Genomic DNA, 23,784 nt, shown 5'->3' with positions numbered 1-23,784 from the left:
ACAAAAAATCCTGGTTATTTAGCTCTGGCTAGATAGGTGCTTATGTTATTTGCTTTAATTCTACTTTTGACTTCATATAAACAGTAACTTAAGTGAAATGGTTCTAAAACTTTTTTTAAACTAATACTATAACATTAAGTATAACAATACATACTACATATATTAAATAGGAGTAAAAGTTTATCTATCTATCTATCTATCATCATGGTGTCAGGTACATCAATGTAAAATTGCATTTAGGAAGTCCATGAGTGACAAAATAAAAGAATTTAAAAAATAAGAAAATAAAGTCCATGAGTGAATAGTGACTCCAAATTAAGAACCAAGTTTATTTATTTTTATTTTTATTTTTTTATTCATGTTCTGTTTTTTTTATTGTTTTATTGCTGAAAGTATTACAAAGAGGATTACATATTTCTCCTTTTTCCCCCACCCTTGAAGAACCAAGTTTAATTAATTACAAAGAGTATTACATATTTCTCCTTTTTTCCCCCACCCTTGAAGAACCAAGTTTAATTGGGAGATTAGAGGAGCAGATTCTTTTGAACTCTTCAATTTTTGAAACTATGTACATGTGTTATTGTTTTATTTTTTAAAAAGAAAACAAAGTAGTTGACATTTTCTTAGGCTAGAATGGGGGCAATAACATGTTATTAGTTTTACCACAGGTAAAATGGCTTATTTTAAAAGTATCTTGCAGGGTCAGAATTAAAATTTTATTCAATTCTTTCTCATTGTTTTTTTTTTTTTAAGTAATACTATCTGAATTTCAGTTACTATGGTATGATTGTGTCTAAAAAATAATTAAAGTCATAAAATCATCTTACAAGAACATTATGACTAAGATGAGAGATACTGAGAAGGTCTTTAATGTTTTGCAAAACATGTAAGAAAAAGAATTATGTTGAGTTGGGACAATGCACGGAGAGGCCGGTTTCACAGTGGTTCTTTAAGGGAGTTGACATTCCCCGTATTGGAATATGTAGAAAACAGGTGCCTGGCTGCAGGGCAGTTTATTTTTCCAGCTGACCTAATAAAACCACATATATACATACACTTATTTTTTATTCATGGGAAGCAACAGGACATGTATGTTATTGTTGATTTAAAAAATGTTTTTAATGATTTCAGAGAAAGAGGAAGGGAGAGGAAGAGAGAAACATTGACATCGATCGATGGTTGCCTCCTGCACGCACTCCAACAGGGGATGGAACAGGAAACCTGGGCATGTGCCCTGACCGGGAATCAAACGGGACTATGTGCAACCAGCTGAGCCACACCAGCCAGGGTGTTATTGTTGATTTTTAACTCAGGATAGTTTAGGACAAAAGGTAGGATCCAATAATCTGGTGTGTCAGTGTAATTATAGAGGTGAAATAATATTAAATGCTTGATTTTTGTGCTATAGGTTGAGATTTGGAAACTGACATCAACTTTTTTGAACTGGCCACCATGCAGCCTAAGTTATGGAAGTCACATAATTCTTACTTGCTTATGTCTCCAAGTTTCCTGGTGGTTTTTAATAACAATATTTTGTTGATTTAACTAATGAGATGACATTGTAAGATAACTTTCCTTATCCTCCTAGAGAGCCTTGCTTACTTCCGAATGTTCAGCTGAGTACATATAGCAATAGTTCCTTTTCATTGAGTGCTTACCATTTAGTCCTCTCAAAAATCTTTATAATGGTGCCACTATTGTTTTTGTACTTTACCAATAATGAAACTGAGACCCAGAGAAGTTAAGAAACTTGTCCAAGAACCTGTTCATGAATGTCAGAAGTGGGATTAATTCAAGTCTGTCTATTTCTAAAACCTGAGCTCTTTCTACTATGCCATCTTCAGACTCCAGATCTTGTTTGTAACCATTTAGACAATATTTTGTTAAAAACACATCCATTTATTAAAGATTAAGTATCTCTAAATGTTTTGACAAGTTTTCCTAATTCACTGACTTAACTAACGGGCCACCTATTTCTTCTGAGTTTTGTTTCTGTTCATTAAAAAATGTACAGTTTTATTATCTATCGTTCTTTTTATATTTTTACAGATTGTATCTAATCTGCACAGTTTCATTCCAGATCTTTAAAAGTGACTGACGGAATAAAGTGTTTCACATTTCCAGTTTCTTGCTGATTTACAAGGAAGTCATTGTCTTTACATCACCATAGAAAATCCCCAATGTTATTCTTACACCTTTCTGTGTCAAAGAACGGAATGCCAGGAAATTCTTCTGTCTATAAAATGCCACTCATTTAAAAAGAGTTAGAATCTGAGTTTGTTTTCAAAAGAAAATGATCAGCAATGCAGTGAAACTGCTTCTGATGAAGGAAGTAAATAAAGCCAATAAATCACCAGCAAAGGGTTGGCCATCATAATGGACTCTGTTTTACGTGCCCGAACACTTCCCCTTAGAACTTCTATGCATTATTTTGTACTTACTTATCTGTTGCTTTGTCACTGTTCTACACTTTCATGCATTCCTCTTTTGTCATCTCAACTACTTTATAGTTTCACCAGAACAGGATCCCCCATATTATAGTTTTATTTTAATTTTTTAAAGACATGATTCGAAAAGTCTCATGTTATGAATAATTGTCACTCAATAAATACCTAGTGAAAAACACTGAAATAATCATTTCTGTGTGAAAGGAAGAATTCACACCATAAACTAAGAAATGCTCTTTGTTTGTTAAATACCTTTTTTCTAATTCGAAAATCATAGTGTATGTTAAAATGTGTGCCTCCTCAAGAGCAAACACCAAAGGATTAATCTATCAACAAACTCAGTTTTTTCGTGAAAAAATCATGAGGGCAAAAAATGTTTATTAAATTTTATGAAGGCAAAGGCTTAGTCTGTGGGTGGTGAATATCTCACCCATCTCAGTCGTAGGTTTTTAAAAATTGAAATGGAAGGAGCATTGAAACCTTCTTGTCTTGGCACAAGAACATCACACTCTTCCTGAGAAACTGCTAGAGGTTTTGGTTTGTGGGCATGTTACTCAGGCTCTTATTCCTTCATTAAGCGACCCAAGAACATTGATTTTACTATGTAGTTTGTCTTTCTGTATTAGATTCATTTGGGATTATTTGCCAAGTATTATAGACTCATATTAGTTGGATCTAGATGCTCTGGACTAAACCTTTTTCAAGGCATAGGAGGAGAAAATGCCTTGCCCAGAGCCCTTTTCTTCTTAAATCTAATCTTTTCCCTTCTTGAGCCTGTTTTTGGGGGACAAGATAAACACCAGGTACAGCTAGAAATAAAACTTACCTCTGAAGACCCCAGAAAAGACACATGGGTTCTACTGGTATGTGTTTGATTTATAATTTAGACATAATTTTTGTTTTGTTTTGGATGATGGTTGAAGTAAGGTCTTCTGAAAAGGGCCCACAATATTCCTGATTCTTATAGCTGCTCTCCCCGCTACCCCATCAAAGTGCTTGCTAAATTTTCTGAAGTTAGGACAGCAATTAGACCCATAACAATGAAGTTCATTAATGAGAACTAATTGAAAATTAATTCACCACGACTCTACTTGTTGTGTTGTTAGTGAGCAAGTCTCGAATCATCAGAGCATGGCAAAATACTTCAAAATGACACATAGGTTAATGAGGTGGTGAAGCATCAGAAGAACAAAGTCTTGTAATATTAAAATAGCCACCAAGCTTAAAACAGCTGCTTGTCCCTCCCTTCTGACTTCTCTTCCTGCCTCATTCCACTTTCTTGTTACATTGTCACTCGACAGAGTAGACACCCAACACGCTATCTCTTTTCCCAACAAGTCTTTCCTAGAGAAGAAATTTCACAATATTTTCCAGGTTTTGATTACTAAATATGAACTTGGCAAATGCCAATTTATCTACTCTCCAAATCTTAAGGAATCCACTTTTTCATTTTAAAAAATGTTTATTATGGAAATTTTCAAGCATATACAAAAGAGAGAATGCAATAATGAAATCTCCTTACCTGGCTTCTACAGTTAACTACCAGGAACCCATTTAAAACCATATTTTAGTAAATTTGAAAGAGCAAATATTTAGACTTAATATTAGAGCAAATATTTTCTTTCTCATAAAATAGATATTGTGTCATAACAGGCTTGCATTTGTTTCTTTCTTATTTATCTAAAAAATGGTAAAGGCATTGTATGTACAAGGTGAAACTAGGAGAGATGGGACATTTATTCATTTAAAATGCTATCTATATCTCTTCCGAGAAATCATCTAGGATTCTCTCAAATCATATTTACATGCAGATAGTTTCTAATTTTATGTGTATATTTATGGAGTTTTCTTTTCCTCTGTTAGATCTCAGCTGTCATTAACATTTCCCTGTGTCTTTTGGTCACTCCAAATGGGCTTGTTCTCCATTTTCATTCTGTTCTAAACACAATTCATATGTATGCTGGTATTTAAAATACAGGTAAGCTGGTATGTGAAAGAATCTGATGAATCACTTCCTTTTTTCCTCTATCGCATTATTTTATTACTTTTGAAAATGAGAAATTAAGGGAAGAATTTTGAAGATAAATTCTTCTCCATTTCATTATTACCAGAGTCAATTTGTATTTCCTTTATCATTAATCCTTTTAGAAAATCTCATCTCTTGGCTTGTCCAAAATTTATTATTCAAGCATTCTAGTTTCAATCTCAATCCAAAGAAGAGAATAAATACGTTCTCTCTGTTATGTCTTTTAGAAAGTTTTCTAGGAAGCTATTCAAAGCTATTGAACCGTTCTGGAAATCTTTATACATTCTTTCAAGGAATAGAGTTTAGATATACCTTCACAGTAGAGCAAGACCCTCTTGAAAGCCCTTCTTTCTTCACATATTCTGTGTATATATAAGTTTAATTCTCCACTTCCCACAAATCACTTCAGAAAAATTCTGCTTTATGTGCTTTCCAAATTTTATTTTTAAAAAAGATATTTCCTTCCATATGACATTATTCTGATTTAGTCAACTAAATTGTTTAGGCAAATGTATATTTATGGGGTTGCTTTATTATATTTTGAAATAAGAATTTTTAAAACAGAAAACAGAAAACCTGACAGAGTAAAAAGTTAAACAGCCTATGAAAACACCTAGCACTGCCCTAGGTGGAGTAACAGATTGCTGTTGGGCTCTAACTTATTTATTTATGTTTCTTATTTATTTAATTGCTAAGAAAAGTTCTTGTATAAGTCAATTTTTAAAAAGATTTGATGTAACACTAGCCATGACTTTATTAGTACTAGAGTCAACTTCAAAGGAGAACTGGAGGCATGAAAAAAACACATGAATTATCTTAATTTTAATCTCTATTAAATTTATCTGATATGTTTGGTCAGATATTTTCCTCCTTTGGATTTCTTCTACACTTACAGTTATTGATTTAAGGAATAATATGCATCTATTTAGGGTCCATCCATTGCCTAACTCTGGGATATGTGCAAGTATACTTAGCGAGAAATACAATGTGATGAGTTAACAGGAATCAGAGAACAGAAAAGGAAATAGACTGTTCAACTGAAGAGCTCCATTATGAGAGAGGAGTCCAAGACTAGATGCAAGAAGAGCACATACAGTTGTCTTCTCCTTCACAGAAATACAAGCTTAAATACATCATGTTTATCAAGTGAAATTCATGTACATGGTATTTCTTGAATTTCTGCATGTCTCTTTATTTTCTAAAAGTCATACCCATTTTCTGTGCACCTTGGCAGTTGTCATGAACAGAGTATTTGAATGACAGTATCAAAGAAAATATGTCTGTTTTCCTTTATTATTAACAACCAGTCAATTAAATATATCTAATTTTCCTTCGATAACTTACAATGGAACTTACAGTTGAGACTTGATCTTGTAAAAATTTTTTTAACTGTAAAAAAACACACAACAACAACGAAAAAAAGAATCCTTGGCTTAATTTGACTGAACATTTCAAAGCTGGTATTTGCAAACTCAGAAAAAAGAGCTTTTCATTAATCCATGATTTTGGAAACAGTTACTCTAACCCACAACCACATACAAATACAAAAATCCTAATGGGACTATTTTCTTACTAAGCCTGTAACAGTTTACATTCACCTAATGGCCTGGGGTTATGAGCAAACTACTCAATTAGAGAATTTAGGCTGGTTGCCCACATATTTTAGAGCAAATTATCCCTTCACAAATGCAGAACCCCCTATATAAAACGCCTAACCAGTATTTCCTGTAAAAAAATACTATTCCCTAAATTCCCACCTTAAACCTACTAAGAATTTCTCTTTTTGCTAGGGCAAAGATTTTATGGAAATATTTGTTTTTATATCACATACCTTACTGTTGGTCTTCCTGTGGGCTTGTGTTTTGACCTTAAAGCAGCTAAAAAATTATAATCAAAACACTTCTAAATAAGATATTTCTTTTCTAAGTACTTTTGCTAAGTACTTAAGTTAAGAACTTAAGTTGTAAGGAATAGAGCCCTGCCAATTCTTTGATAACAGATCTTCTGCTTGGGGGGTTAAATGAATTTCATGGTTATCCTTAACACTTACTATTTCTTCTTAGACCTCTTTCATTTAAAAGGGGGTCGGTGCTTCCAATCTATAAACACCCATTAAAAGTTCTCCACCCTTTTATACTTGGCTGCTGGTCTTAATTGTCTGCAGATGGGTGGATCACTGCGTTTTTATTTCAAAGGTAGAGATTTGCAAAATGTAAACGAGCCTACTAAAAGTTCTAAATCAAGACTCAACATCCATTAAAGGGATCCATGTGTAAATGGGCATAGAACTCAATCTGAAAGTGTCCTTTTGTAAAAAAAAGTTTTCACCCACATCTAAGTGAAAATGTGTATCACCTCCAATGCATTATACATGTATTCAACACAAACAGTGCATTGCTAGAGGGGTATTTAACATTTTCATGCAAAACTTGGAACTACGAAAAATGTTTGCAAAGCATTATGTTTTCTCTTATAATAGTTGATAGATAAGAGATTTCACATAACTTATCTTACATTATAAATTCCAGTAGAGTGAAAACAAACAAAACATTTTTATATTTTAAACAGCAAAATAAAAAAATCCAATACAATGTACACCTAGAGCATTAACAAACATATTTTATTGCATTTAATATAAAATCTTAGAAAGTGACTATTTTCAGTCCACCTACTAAATTATAATTTTCTATCCTGGCAAATCCTTTTTAAAAAATGAATCTCAATTCACAGTGTTGCTGGTCACTGAGACCTGAAACCCGAGCTAGTTGTTCTTGGCACTGTGGTGTTCTGGCTTATCTTGCCTAAGGGACTGACAGTTTATCTCAGATTCTACAGTTTCTTCCATCCTTCTTTCACTAGCATTTCCCCTTAGTCTTGCTTTTCATTAGCCCACCCTGATGGCCAACCACTCCTAATCCATAAATTAAACAGAAGGAAAACACAAAGTGTGCTTCTTTTATCTCTGGAAATCAAACCCATCACAAACTCAGTTTAGTTTGATTTCTCTGGGTGTAAAATAAATTATTTCAAGTAGCACGAAATATTGCTAGAATACCTGTGCTTAAAAACAAGTCTTATATATATTCACCTTGCGAAAGAGGATGCGATGCAATTGTTTTGGTCTATTTTATCCACTTTGGCTTTGAGCCTTGTAATCTGTACCCAGTAGTCACATCAAGGTTTGAATATCTGACAACTACATTTCCTTCATCTTTTTTTTTTCTAAATGCAATGCACAATTTATTTAACGTTAGGGGAATGGTGTTTTTACTGAACTCCAGTTTTAATATACAGATTATAGTGACAATATTTAAAAGATGGTCCTGTCTTTGAAATTGCCTTTTCTTCTTTCTTTTTATTTTCTTCTTTTTTTCTGCACCACAAAAAAAGGCAAGCAAACATTGGGTATCTAAATAGAAAGAAAAAACAATTTAAGTTATTCTCCTTCAGCTTGCAAAAATACATTTACAAGCTCTCAACAAAATTTTACTTTTAAAAGCCATTTTAATATTTGTTATCTTTTTTTGAGTAAAATAAGCTGATGCTTTTACATGTGGATCTTATTATGTGAAAAGCTGTCTAAGCCTGCTATTGAACATAATCATATGAATTACGAACTGTGACTTTATTTCTTTTATAATCTTTGTAGTTCTTGCCATTACTTTTACATGTCTATGTCTGGCATTATGTAGCTTTGAAACTATGCCAAAAATATTTATTGTCGTATATCTGGCATTCTCATACTACGTGGCTGAGTTTGGTTTCCAAGCTGGGCAAAACTTATTAGCAGATACAGTTCGTGGCATTTGTTTGAAAAAAATCATATGTAATTTTATTACCCCCCTGAAACACAACCTTTTGCACTCTTTGAAACATGTATGAAGTTGAAATGCCAATGCTTGAGCTATCTCTTTTTTTCAATTATTCAGTTATAAAGCACATAAAATGGAATGAAATAATAACAACCAAAGAAAACAGAAAAGGAAAGAATGAATTTAAGTGCAAACAGAAACATTTTGAAATATTCACATGGATGGTCTGTATAAAACTATTTCCCTAGGATGCAAATCCCAGGAAGCTGGAGCAGGCCCCACTGGTACAGTGCAGTGCTAGTCCTTGGTGGTTACATGAATCAATACTAAAGATAGAAGGCAAAACATGTATGAATAGTTCTTTTATAAATCTCTGTTGCTTGACTAGTAAAATTCTTTTAAAAAGTGTTATGAAGATATTCAGTTTCTGCACTTGTTTATTATGCTGAGGTATAGCAAAGAGAACCTTGTGTATTTCATTCTCAATATATTTTTGTGTACATAGATAAACTATTAACATTATTTAAGATGTTTTCGAATTATTATTAAGGTTAAATAATATTTTCTAGAAGAAGGTAAAATGACTTATGTGAATCTAAATGAACACACATAAAATATTTTATTTAATGCATTAATTAATGAGGGAACCAGTGGAGTGTTATTATAAGCAAATCAAAAGAAAATCCAAAGAACCTCATGCATTTGGGCAATATGGAAAGTTAAAATACATTTACAAATAGATGCAAAACTGATCTATGCTTAGAGCAGCATTTTCCAACCTTTTTCATCTCATGGCACACCTAAACTAATTATTAAAATTCGGTGGCACACCAAAAATTATGAAAGAGGAGTCCAAGACTGGATGCAAGAACACATAAAGTTGTCTTCTCCTTCAGAGAAATACAAGCTTACATACATCATGTTTACCAAATGAAATTTATTTCTCTGGGAGAGGCTGATGGTGTAGGGTGGGATGTAGGAATAGAAAGATTAAATTAGATTAAATTAAATTTAAATTAATGATTTTAATTCAGTCACATTGAATGGCTATTGTTGTGTTGGCTGTTGTCATTTTTTAATTTGACAATCTAAGGGAAAAGAGGTCAGTGACATGAGTAAATAGTCCGGTATTGCATGTTCTAAAAATTCTTGCAGCACACCAGTCTGCCGCCTCACACCAGATAAAGATCACTGGCATAGAGCAATAATCAATTGCATTCTACTGGATATAATTTATTTGCATTTTTTATGAACAAGAATTATTTGTATTATCTATTTACTATAATTTACAGATTAATAAATAATACTTGTGCCATGTACTTTAGATGGGAAAGATTCTATTATTTGAAATGTAATGTAAATTATTCCACAGTTATATATTTAGTAATGTTTTTGGTCAATAAAATACATATACATAATGTCAAGGAACTGTATTTGTTGCTGGAGATACAACGATGATAAAAAATAACCCTCATAGATTTATAGTTCAGTATTGGAGACACACATTAATCAAATAAGCACAAAAATAAATGTACAATTGTAGCTGTGATCAGAGCCACAAAGATCTCTGAGAGAAGTCTGCAGGACCTGAAAGGGTAAAATTTGTAGAACAGTAATCTCAATGTAAGTTAATTTTACTTTAAGTAGCATCTGTATTTCCTGATTTTTGTATTGATCAAAGGTGATACTTTAAATTAAAAACACATTTTTAAAATTTTTTTATCTTACTGAGTCAATTATTCATACAAAACATAGTAATTCTGCAACACACAAATAAGTCTAACATTTACATACTTCAATATTATTGTAAAAATACTGCATGACATAAACTTCTGTGTTAACTTAGTAATTGGGATCACAGAAGAGAATTATAGATGGTCATGATTAGTGAAGTCAAAATTAAATCAGCGAATCTTTTGCCAAATGCTTCTGGAATCCTCCCTCCCCACACTCTTCTCCTTCATAGTTCAGTGGCCAATGTCCTTGTTCAAAAAAACTACATGCAACATACTTGGCCAATAGAAAGAGGTCACTTTTCATTCCATGACATCCTGTATTCTGAAGTCCCTGTTGGGTTACCCAGCGCTCAGTATCCCTGAGCACTTTTGTTGCCCATTTTCTTCATTCACTTAACTGTATCAGCACAATTCTAATTAGATTATTTTTATGAAGCTTAATCTGATAAAATAGAATAAGCTTCAGATGCATCTCTTTTGCAAAAGGTTGTAAATATCTACAGCACAAAAGCTAAATTTACACATATGAATGTGACCCTAGCAAAATAATATACATTCGATGTTTTTTTCCCATAGTAGTGGTGATAGTGGTGAGCTAATATATGGATGAGTATGATCTTATGTGTGAAGCCACTAAAAATGATCCAGCATCTTTAATCCTTTACCTTGAGTCTTAGATTAGTTTCCTAGAAGCAGACCATCAAATGAGGATTCATGTGCAAGTGAAATAAGAAAATACTCCTGGGGAAAAACCAATAAGGGGATGCGGAAAGCTGGGCAGAAAAGAAAATACAGCCAAGCAAGGATGAATCTCAGGCCATCTCCTACTGAGGGTAGCCTCATCCTTTGCCTGCATGGGAACTCTGGAAGGTAAGTTGTGGCTCAGAATGATCTTGACCAGAAGGTAAGAGAGTTAGCTGGCACTTTCCAGTGCTGGCAAAGTGAGATACAGTGTCCTCCGAGCATCTTTTGAAAAATAGCTCAGTGTTTGCTGTTGAAAGCAGAAACACACAAAGGTAAAAAGGGATCTGAGGATATTGGGGATAAACATTGATGGTATTTGCAACATACTATTTGGCCCCCCAAAATTCATTTTCTTCTTCTTCCTGGTCACATGGTTAGATTATGATTGCAGTCTCTCTTGCCAGGTGTGGCCCTGTAGCTGTCTTCTCTTCAATGGTACTGAGTATAAGAGATGTGTGCCACTTCTGGGCCTAGGATAACTTCGTCCATACTGTCTTTTCCTCCCTGCTGGCTGGAACTCAGGGTGACCCAGTTTATACTATAAAAGTAATGGCAATAATAAAAGATTTGATGATGAGCCCTAGTCGGTTTGGCTCAGTGGCTAGAGTGTTGGACTGCAGACTGAAGGGTCCTGGTTTGATTCTGGTCAAGGGCACATACCTGAGTTTCAGGCTCGATCCCTGGCCCTGGTCAGGGTGCATGTGGGAGGCAACCACTCGATGTGTCTCTCTCACATCTATGTTTCTCTCTCTGTGTCTTTCCCTCTCCCTTCTTCTCTTTCTAAAAGTCAAAGGAAAAATATCCTCTGGTGAGGATTAACAACAACATCAAAAATTTAAGATTTGATGATGAACATGATAGAAGGACTGGAGTCCCTGAAAGACTTCGTGGAGCTGAACTCCTTGATGTTCCAGAGCAATCACACTGGACTGTTAGGTAAAAAAACAAACCTCTTCTTCAAACCACTGAATAATATTGTTGGTTCTCTAGCACAGCAACCTAACCTTTTGCTAATTAATACAAGATGCCTATTTTATCATAACATTATGTTATATTACAGATCCATTTTTGCTTATTTCTGATTCCTTCTATTAGAATATATATTATAGGAGAGCAGGAAATTTGCCTATCTTTCTCTTGTTGGCACAAAATATCCAATGTGTACTTATTTAGTGAATAAGTGAAAGTGCAGCTACCTTGCCCTACAACAATTAAAATTTTAAAAATTACATTACAATGAAAGAACTTACTGTAATATTGTTAGGAGTGACATAGAACAAATGGAAAAAGTTTAATGAAAAAAACACAAATGACTAATAAGATAAATATTGACATATTAAAAATGGACAGAAGATAAATGATATAATCTTGAAAATAAAAGGGATTGAAGGGCACCTTGGTAACTGTCTTTGTGTCTTAGAAAGGTGATTATAAAGAGGTTGCTGACCAACTGTTTTCCATGTCTGCAGAGGAAAAACTACCAGGAAAGAGCTTAAACTGACCTGACAGTAATAGTGATTAAACATTAGAAAAGGCTCCAGAGTAATACTGTAGAATCTCTGTCCCTAGTGAATTTTAAGGACAAACCATCTGTCTTAGACATTTCAGGCAGAGCCTTGCAGGAAGAGAGAGGTCTGGATTAAATGATTCCTTGAGCTGGCTCCCTTTCAATTTCAGGAGTCTGTGCTCCTATACAGGGTAACAGGGAACCTGGCAGCGACATCTTTCACTCCAGTGACCAGAGGAACTGATTAATTGGCATCTCTTATCTGTAACTTGAGTTATTTCTCTGGGTGAGGCTGATGGTGTAGGGTGGGATGTAGGAACAGAATGATTAATTTCTCAAATTAATGATATTAAGAAGTATATTTTGTACCTAGAACTCTAAGATACTAAGTAATTTCCGTATGGTCAAACTAACTGGAAAAGTCTTGAGATTTTTTTATACATTTCAAGTGCTAGGTTTTATTTAGTAAAATTTAACTTTAATAGCAATAATGGAAATATAATGATTTAATGTCAACAGTGAAATGACAGAACATAGAGAAAAAATACCTTTGATATTCATTTATAATATTTATTTACATTGGTGTTGTAAATCTAGAAACAATGTAAAAATGCTATTTATGGATACTGCATTAAAATTTATACTATGTTTAAATTACTCATCAATGGTCATATAGAAGTCTCTAAAGACAAACTTTCACTTTTTAGAAGTGAAATTTAGAAGAGAGATTTTCTAAGTCTTAGAAATTTGTTTTTTATTACTAAATAATATCACAGCTTTAGTTTTGAAGAAAAACTTTTTTATTGGTATACGTATTTTGCATTTGGCATGGAATTGTGAAACAATTACAATTGAGGAGTTATATATTGAGGGGGTTTCTAACTGTACTAATAGATAATACTAGTGAAACTTTATACATTTGTTACAAGTTCAAAGATGGAACTTTTGAATTCTTCCAGAAAAGGTGGAAAACCCTGCTTTTATACTCTAAGAGTTTATCTATCTATCTATCTATCTATCTATCTATCATCTATCATCTATCTATATAAGATATCTATCTTCATTACACTCTTTATGTAATGAATCTTGAAAGTAAATGTTGCTCTTGAATGCATGAAGTCATGTTCAACCTCCCTCATAATTGGAAAAATACAAAACTATAATGAGATATTATTTTTAAAAGCTTATTACACTATCAAAAAAAAACCTTTTAAATGTGATCATTCTCTGTGTTGTCCAGGGTTAGAAAAGGAGCACATTACTGATGGGACTAGGATTTAGTACAGCTTCTATAGAGGGAAGTTTGACAATATCTATTGAAATTATAATTGCATATATCCTTTAACCCAGCATTTCCACTTCTCATGGGTATTTATTGACATATAAAGAAATGGCACATGTACAAGGTTATAGATTGCTGCATTGTTTGTAATTGTAAAAGATCAGAAAGAACTTGAATGTTTATCAGTAGAAGACTAGATGAAGAATGCTACATTCTCTCAACTGAATGTAATGCAGCCACTAAAAAGATAGAGAATTAATTCTTAAGATGTATGCAGAATAGTGTATAGAGTGAACTACTCTTTGTGCAAAATAAAAATTAACAAAAATTTAAAGAGAGAGATTTACATATTTACACAATATATCTGAAAAGCTACCGAAAAAATGGCAACAGTGGCTGCCTATAGGCAGGGGAACTATGAGTCCTGAGGACAGGGTGGGAGAGAGACTTAATTTTCACTGTATGCCCTTTAGCAACTTTTACATTTTGTGTCATATGTACGTATTACCCATTCAAAAAATAAACAAAATAATTAAAAATAGAAATATCAGGAATGGTATAAGCACTCATTTATTTTTAGTTTGAGGAATATTATAATATTTACATTTAATATAAAGTTATAGGCAATTCCAAAGTTTTTAAGACTCTGCCAAACTTTCTGAGTGGGTTATTAATATTTACAATATGAAAATACACCTCAAAGCAATTTAAAAACAACATTTTATATAAAAGTCACAGGTTTTCATTATTTTCTCCTTCATCCTTAAAGTATGAGGTCCTTGAAGCTATACTCTTTCACCTAGAAGGATAGAATGGAAAAAACAACACATACTTCTTTTTAAAATGATCATTTTAAGTTACTAAGGTAATATGTGTCATGCATATTTCAAATTTGGTAGTTTTTAAAAATTGACCTTAAACAAGTACCAATTTGAACTTAAACAAGTACTTCCACCAACAGTGTGTAAGACTACACATTCAGAGCACATCTCAAGTAGAATATCCGAAGTGTGTTACTCCATTATCTCAGAAAAATGGCCATAATTATGTTTATCTAAATAATGTAGATGGAGAATAAGAACAACTTACTGATAGATATATAGGTAGAGTTACTACAGGAAGCATAAGGTCTCTGAAGCTCTCTGAAATGAGCCATTTTGCAAAAGGTTGAGAGTGAAATTTAAATAACTTTAGTGGAGGAAAACATGGAGTAGATCATTCTAGAGTGAAGTTATCTCTAATAGAAATTATTAAAAGATTCCCCAAACAGCAAGCACTTTTTAGTAACACAAATAATGTTTGTATGATAAAACCAAGATAATTTGCTCATATTCATCTGTTGTGGAGGGTCAAGTTTTAATGCTAGAAAAATTACTTTTGGAGGTATTGAAAGATGGCATCTGTCAAAACAATGGAATATAAAGAGAATAATTCAAATTTGCTATTAATAAGTATAAAGAGAAATAATATTCCAATTTTTTTCATTAAGTTTTGAGAACCTGTACTAAGGCAAGCCATTTTAGATCCTAGAGCAAAAGAAAAAAATTAGTAAAACTGATCTTGTCATTATATAAAATTTTGATATTTTATTATAGATTTTGAATAATATTGAATTAAGTACTATTTATATTGATTACTGAGTTTTTTGATAACCCCTCCTATATTTTAGACTTGAGGCAAACACCTTGCTCATTTCATCCTAGTTCCAATTCTGTTGGTCACCCACATAGTAAAATGTTAAGAGAAATAAATAAAGCCTCTCAAGGGCCATTTTCTCAATGTTCTTAATAGTCTATGGAGAGATATTAAAATTAGAAAAAATAGAATTGATGAAATGTTAAGTTCTAAAAAATTCTTATACATTAGCTATATATATATGTATATATATATTCATATATATTATGAATAAATCAAGATTCAAAGAAGTTAGTAATTTGCTTGTGACACACAAATGGCATATGACTCAGCCATAATTAAAACTTAGATCTGTTTTTTATTAAAGCCCAAATTCTTTCCAATATACTAAGTTCTTTCTCATGGAACTATTGACATTTGAATCAAGCCCTGAAAGAAGAGTAGGGATTGCCAGGAGCAGAAAAAGGGATACGGCATTCCAGGCAGTGGAGGGGATTGTGGATCAAGCCTGGAAGTAATGTCCAGAGACGGATTTACCATGAAACGAAGAAGGGCTATGTGTCACGAATCCTGGGAAGAAACTGTTACAAAGCTTCTTCACAGGGACTCCAACGATGTGTTCACAGGATCATATATTTTTGCAAAATTTGCCCTAGTAAAATAATTTAATTCCAATCAGAGAAGATTGCTGTGTCTTTCCCTTTTGGCTTTCCTTCCATCATACTTCCCCTTGTGTTAGGTGGCTTTGCAATTGCTCAGGCAATTTTAGGATCCAGCTTAGGAGCAGTTGATTTGGAGATAGGCTATTTGGGGTTTTGTGCGATATATTTACATTGTTTGCAGCTACTCCTGTGGTGATTGCTAGCCCTCTTCGGGTAAGATAACTTATAGGCATATTCCAATTGTCCATTCTGCCAATTCACTTGGCACGATGGTATCAAGGTGCAAGGCCAGAGACTATCACAAAATGAGTGGTACCTAGTGAAAATTGTTTATTAGTGGAACAGAAACAAGATTTGCAATGTATGGTGCTAGAAGCTAGTCTGTGGAAAATTCATTCAATCAGATGAGTAAAATGTAAGTGAAGAATTGAATTCCCATTAATATCTAGTGAAATTAAAAGTTATTTCATATCAGGAATGTACTTGATAATGCAGCATATGCAATTATATATGACTCACGTGTTTGTTTTTTGGTGGGAATTGTACAAAGTAGGGTTTATCAAAATTCCGGTGTTTCTAGGGCATATACCTGTAGCAACACTAAAACAATGGACATTCTGTGAATTTTTCTGCATCCCAATGTATTAAAAAGTATCTTAGGCTAACTGATTCATCTTATCCTGACAAAAGCTGGTGGTTCAGGGGACTTAATGTGCAAAGTTACCACTAACACAGTGCAGACAAGTATTCCAGTGACAAAACCCCCGTGTATATTTATCAATAAACCAATGTATGCAATATGAGTAGTTTAGTTACACAAGTTTCCAGCTCATAGTATAAATTCAAATTTAAAAAAATGCATTTGAATTGCTCCTTTGTATGCTTTAATTTTGGAATTAAAAAAATCAGGCTTATTGATTATTCTAAGATTCAAATACAGTGGAAAGAAAGTATCCTTTTGGAAGCCAAAAATTTAAACTGAAGACTCACAAAAGCTTCAAAAACTATCTTATATTAAAGTATGAATTGAAAGTGTCAAAATCATGGAGAAAAGAAAGCATTCATGAGGACCAAGAAAATATAGATGGTTAAAATGACAACAGAAAAGATAAAGATTATAAGAATCAGGATACTCCTAAAGAGAAAATGAAAAAGCAGAAGAAATGGAAAATAGCAAAGCAAAATACAATTTGTGTAGCCAACAAAGGTTGGCAGCAGCTTCATGTTGATGACTTCCTTGACTTTAATAAGGACTATGGTTTCATTAGATTTGTTACAAAAAGTAATAATGTCATTTAATACTTTAATTAAAGACTTTTTTCCTTCAAACTTGTGAGTCCAATAATATTTATATAGAATCAACAGAATATGAAATGGGCAAAAGAGATATTTCTCAAAAAGATTAAAAGATATTTTAAATAGTCATACTCTTAGATTCTAGCTAGTCTATTCCAAGGCAATAAAAAAGGAGGTCATAAATATTGTTTTGTTTGTAAATTATTTCCAACAAGACAGACATTACTTCTACTGGATGGTTTTTCAGACTTAATGAATATATTGAAAAAGCTGTGACTATTCTATGAGCAAAAGAAAACTACCTTCTTTAAGATTACACACAAATAAAAAAACAGCTAAGAAAGAACATCCCATATTATTTTTGAAATGCTCAATAGAGTAGTTGAGGTTATTGCATTTTTAAGAGAATCTTCAGAGGTAATGATGAAAATAACAATCATGATTCAAAAACCAAGTTTAATGGGAATCCTAGAAATGATTGTTAAATGTAACTCATTTTTGCATGAGAACTTGGAAAAATACACAAAATGAAAAACAAGTAACGGTTAATGAACCGGAAAACCAGAAGACTTACAAATAACAAAAGGGTTAACAAATAAATAAACCAGACACCAAATATTGCTTCATTATTGTAGATTCTATGCCGGATGTATCCAACACTGATTAGATGGCCATTATTGTGCTCTACTGCTGTGACTGAAAACTGTATAGTTTTAAACTTTTTCACTGACTGAAAACCAGCCTGTGGCTTTATTCAACAATGTGGAACAACTTTTGGACAATAGTAACCTGTGGTTGAAAACATTCATGGAGTGTTGTCCAACAACATGGCTGCTATGAAAGGTGAGGAAAAGGGCTCCTAGCACTCTTTAAAGATATTAATAAGTGTGCAGGATGTACACCATATGCAGCTCATTTCTTTAATCTGGTAAGAGAAAAAGCTGCCTCCACAGTTGTTAACCACGTTGGCATTTTACGACAGTTATTTTCCTTTCAGGTTCCTCTCATAAATGGAGTATTTTACATACACATATTAACTTGGATTAAAAAAAAGTCTAAGTGTAATATAATGCGTTGTCTATTATAAGTTGTTGAAGTCTTGCAACATGGGTCAAGGACAGTTTATGGACTCTAAAAAACATTTTTCAAAGATTTGAAAGAAAAACCGCAACACAAAAAAGCAAAAAGCTTATTCAAAAAGATAATAAAAATCAAATACAATGTTTTAACTGCAATTCAGAAAGATACTTTGAAACATTTCTATAAGATATTTAAGAGATTGCAATCACATTGTTTGAATTATATGAAGGGCATAATCATTTGTCATGTTTGAATTTATTTGTAAAGAACTGAGAAAAAATTCAGATAAAAAATTAATGGAATATGACACAAAAGTGAAAAAGATAAGTATTTAAATCAATAGAAAGTATTTTGATATCAAGAAGAATTTTAACTAGAATGATTTCAAATCATCACCCAAAGCAGGAATTCACTAGAAGAGATACATTTCAAATATAAGTAATGAATAGGCTCTTGGATTGTTTCCTAATCTACTTAATGAGAGGAGGAAGTCATATAAACACATTGAAACTGGTTGATTTGACATAAAATAATTCGTTTGAAAAAAGTAATATAAAACACATAATATGCCATTTCAACAAGGACATCACGGATGGGTAATAACTCTCATTGTTTAAATGACATTTCAGATTAATTATTGCATAAGGAAATTTGAAAAGCCCTGACATCTAATAGTACATAAGTGAAAAAAATCTAACAACTGGATAGTGCTTTTCCCACACTTGACAGCCATTCTAAAAATGTACATAATATTAATACAAGGCTGAAATATTTTCCTAAACTGTAAATAATGCATTTTTAATCAACCAAAAGACTGAATTCTCTTTCTATTCTTTATAGAAAATGACACTACAAAATCATTGTCATATGAAGAGGCAATTAGAAAGTATGCAGGTTGAATTTCTGATGTGGCCTAGATGGAATCAGCCCACTGAAGCCTATCTCTCTGCTAATTACAACTGAAAACTCAAGACAAAATACAAAAAGCAACTATCTGAGGACTTCGATAAGTTAAGAAAAGCAGGTAGATTGGGGAAAGGAGTAAACCTAGAGAGTTTTTTGCTCATGTTCTTAAGCTGAGGGTGGGTCCCTGGCAGAGATGGGGCATCCATACTGCAGAAAGCTAAAACTCAGAGAAATCCTATTTATGGCTTACAGAGGCCTGGCCTGAGCCATTGGTAATCCTCCTCCTCTCTCTCTTTCCTGTAGATTGGGGGATGGAGCTGAAAGTTCTAAGCTTCTAATCAAGGTTTAGTCTTTCTAGCGATTAGGTCCCTGGCCTGAGCCATTGGTAATCCTCCTCCTCTCTCTCCTTCCTGTAGATTGGGGGATGGAGCTGAAAGTTCTAATCAAGGTTTAGTCTTTCTAGCGATTAGGTTCCATCCTGAAACTATCTAGGAGACCCTCAGGCAACAGTCATCTCTTAGCATTCCAAAGGCACTTTTATATAGGAGATTGTAAGGGTTTTAAGAGTTCTGTGCCAGGACCTAGGGGTAAAGACCAAATATGTATTTTTATTTTATCAGAGTGGGAGACACAGTTACATAGCAAAGGCTTTGAGATTGGAACTACAAATCACAAAACTCAGACTAACCTTTAAATGGAACATGAGACAAATACAAAACAGCCTATCAAATCATTCAACCAACCAATCAAAAAACAAAAAACAAAAAACCCTGAACTAACATTGAAACCATCACCTTTAGAAAGAGAGATGAAACTTGTGTTTTGAGCCTAAATAGACTGATTGCATGCTACCTAGAATTAGCTAAACTGTGAAGTCTCTAGACTGCCAAGTCCACCTAAAGTTTCTGACACCAACTGCAAGTTCAGAGGGGTTCTCAAAACCACTTTCAGGTTTGGTCATTCACTAGAAGGATGCACAGAACGCAGTGAGAGCTATTATACTATGGTTACAGTTTTGTACAGGATTTAAGATTTGAAAATCAATATCAATCATCATATCTACTCAGTAAAGAAGAAAAATCATGTGATTTCAATAGATGCAGAAAAAGCATTTCACTATTTTTTTTATTTGTTAATCCTCACCTGAGGATATTTTTTTCATTGATTATTTTTATTTTTATTGTTTTTATTGTTGAGAGTATTACAGATGTCCCCCTTTTTTTTCTTCCCCCCTGTCTCCCCCCCGCCCCCGCCCCATCTCTCCCTCACCCCCTGTCCGGGTCTGTGTTTATGGACATGTCCATTGATTTTTAGAGAGAGTGAAAGGGAGGGAGGGTGGAAGGAAAGGAGAAACAACATTGATTGGTTGCCTCCTGAACTCGCCCTGGCCTGCAACCCAGGTTCATACCCTTGGTAGGGAATTGAACCTGAGACCCTTTGGTGCTTGGGTTGAAGCTCTACCACTGAGCCAGCCACACTGGGCTGAGCAACAACCTTCTTCTTTTTTTCTTTTTTTTTTTAAACTGATAATTCTCTGAGTATTATCTATTTGGGGAATAAATAGAAGTCTTTATAGCCTCTGTGTCCACAAAGGTAGTGCCTGGAGATGGTTTGGGCTCTGTATACTACACTGCACAGGAAGTTGGTCTCTATCTTATAGGGAAATATTGGGTCTGATTCAGTACTGCTTTAGCATTGGGACTTTTCTAGAACATATGTATATATAAAGAAAACTAGTGCTTTTGACTATATCTTCTAAAGTGAAGTTCTTATTACACTATAGCTAAAAATTTAACTTTTTAAAGTTGTTCACAATTCAGCTGCATACAGATTTGTGTGGAATTTGTATACATATGTTATAGATAGAATAATATGGCTTGAACAAGAGATTTGGTTTAATGCCTACTGTTTGGAAAACTAGATCTTAAGTTTATAAGAAATTAATTGCATAGTTAGAGAATTTCTAGTCATCTAATTTCAGAGGTTTGTCAAGCAAATCAATCCTACCTTCTTTCTCATGTATTGGTTTGTATTTCACAGCATCAAGCATTTTCATTTACCTTTATCTCCCTCTGTCCTAATTTCTTACAACTTTGTCTTTCACTTCTCTCATCTCTTTTTCATTCTTTGAGCTTTCACAGTCTCCTTCTATCTAAATCCTTGGCATTTTCCAATTCTTTCTTTTTATAGGACTTTTTAAATACCCAGTCTTCCATTGGTGATCACTTTGTAAATCACCATGTCTTAATTTTTTTTCCTGTTAGCTATTGCCTACACATGTTTTACTAAACTCCTTAGGGCAGAAAATTTGTCTTCCATATTTTATGCTTTGTTTTTACACCATGTACTCTTATGACTTTTATTAACAATAAATCTTAGTATGACTTAGATAAAGCTACATCTTTCTTATTTTATGTGTAAACTTTACAAGCATACAAGAGAAGATTCAAGTTTCACCAACTACCTGATTAGTCATGTGTATCATTATTTTTTAAGTAGCATTAGAAGGACACATTTTGGAATTACTGGGCACCAAGCCAATAATTTATTTTAACCTGCTTAATTTATATATACAGTGTATTTTTTCCAGAACAAGCAAAGTTGTTTTTTTTCCATTGTAAGAAGGAAATGTTCCTTTTTTTTTCAATAATTAGATTGACTTCACATGGAATTGTGCACATGACAGAATACCTTGTGTTCTAATTTTAAGTCATGCTTTTCAGATACAAATGGTCTTTGGAATTATGCTTTATTTATGATAATAGGAATCTTCAATGTTAGACTGGACAAATGTCAGTATCAAAATACATTGATAGCCCTAGCTGGTTTGGGTCAGTGGATAGAGTGTTGGCCTGCAGAATGAAGGGTTCTGGGTTCAATTCCAGTCAAGGGCACATGCCCAGGATTCAGGCTCAATTCCCAGTGAGGGGTGTGCAGGAGGCAGCCAATCAATGATTCTCTCATCATTGTTCTCTCTCTCTCTCTGAAATAAAAGAAAATATATATGTGTATATATAATACATTGATATTTTTAAAGTTATTTCACAGAAGTCTAGACTTTATTTCCTACTTTTTTTTTTTATTGGAACCTGTGAACCAAATTTAGCACACATTTGCTTCAGGAAAGTGTGATGGATGAGTTTATACTGAAGTGGGCAAGCAGAGAGGTTGAGGAGCCACACTGCTCATTCTGCGGCACTTGGAGCTCTTGACTTTGGTGCTGTTTTTTCCCTGACTTGTTCTTCATCTCCCATATACTCTCTTGTCTTGTTTACTCAACCTACCTTCTGGAGGTAGCTGAGAATAGCTTTAAGTGCCACCTCACTTAGATATATGTGCATTTTCTTTAATCCTTTCCTGATGATATGTTTTTATTGATTTTTAGAGAGAGAGGAGGAGAGAGAAACATCAATGTGAGAGAGAAACATCGATCAGTTGCCTCCTGTACATGCCTGAACCAGGAATCAAACCTGCAACATTTTGGTGTACAGGATGATGCTCCAATCAACTGAGCCACTCGGCCAGGGCAATATATGTGCATTTTTAGTCTGAATTCTAAAAGATGAAAAATCTCAGCTACAGGATTTGAGTAGTGTGATCTTCCTGGTATCATTGTACTTAAAGGCTTACTTGATGAGCCACCAAACATATTTTTGCTTAATAAGAAAGGTGTGTATGAAAGGATGTATTAGTTTTCTTTTCCTGCCGTAACACATTGCCACAACTTAAGTATCTTAAAACAGCACTCATTTATTATCTCACAGTTCTGTGAATCTGAAATCCAGGCAATTTGGTTCAGCTGGTTCTCAAAGACCTTGGATGCATATGTGCATAACCCATGGGCATAGACAAAAGGGTGATTCCTTGATTTCACAAGGCTGAAATCAAGTAATCAGTAGGCTATCTATATACTTTTCTGGAGACTCCAAGGGAGAATCTGTTTCTAGGTGGTTTAGGTTGCTGACAGAATTCAGTTCCATATAATTGTATGACTGAGTTTTCCAATTGCTTGCTAGTTATCAGATAGGAGGCATTCTCAGCTTTAGAGCCTGCCCACATTCCTTGGATTATGATCCTTTCCCTTCATTTTCAGTCAGCAACAATGGGTCAAGTCAGTGTGTGTGTGTGTGTGTGTGTGTGTGTGTACACACACACACACACATTGACTTGAGAGAGAGAAACATCAATGATGAATATCATCCATTGACTATCTCCTGCATGCCCCCTACTGGGGATTGAGTCCACAACCCAGGCATGTGCCCTGACCAGGAATCGAACAGAATAGCAAGGTCAGAAACAAATCCACACAATATGACTACTTGGTTTATTACCAAGATAGCACTGCAGGGGAGTGGGGAGAGGTCTGCTTGTCAATAAATGGTGCTGGTTTAAATTTCCACATTGGAAGGAGGTGGAGGGGTGTGAGGGCTACAGATGTCTCACATTCTTCATACATAAAAAAGTTAATTTCAGGTCTGCTTAGAACTAAATTTGAAAAGCAAAACAATAAAATTTCAGAAGACACATGCCCTTAGGGTAGGAAAATATCTCTTAAACAAGATACAGACATCACTAATCATAAAGGAAAAGAGTGGTAAATGTGACTCCGTTAAAATTTTCTTTTTTCTTGGAGGGAAGGTAGGGGAGGGTG

The sequence above is a fragment of the Myotis brandtii genome, unplaced genomic scaffold (genome assembly GCF_000412655.1).
Source record: "Myotis brandtii unplaced genomic scaffold, ASM41265v1 scaffold112, whole genome shotgun sequence".
In the NCBI taxonomy this organism is placed as follows: domain Eukaryota; kingdom Metazoa; phylum Chordata; class Mammalia; order Chiroptera; family Vespertilionidae; genus Myotis; species Myotis brandtii.
This window is presented reverse-complemented; position numbering follows the sequence as displayed.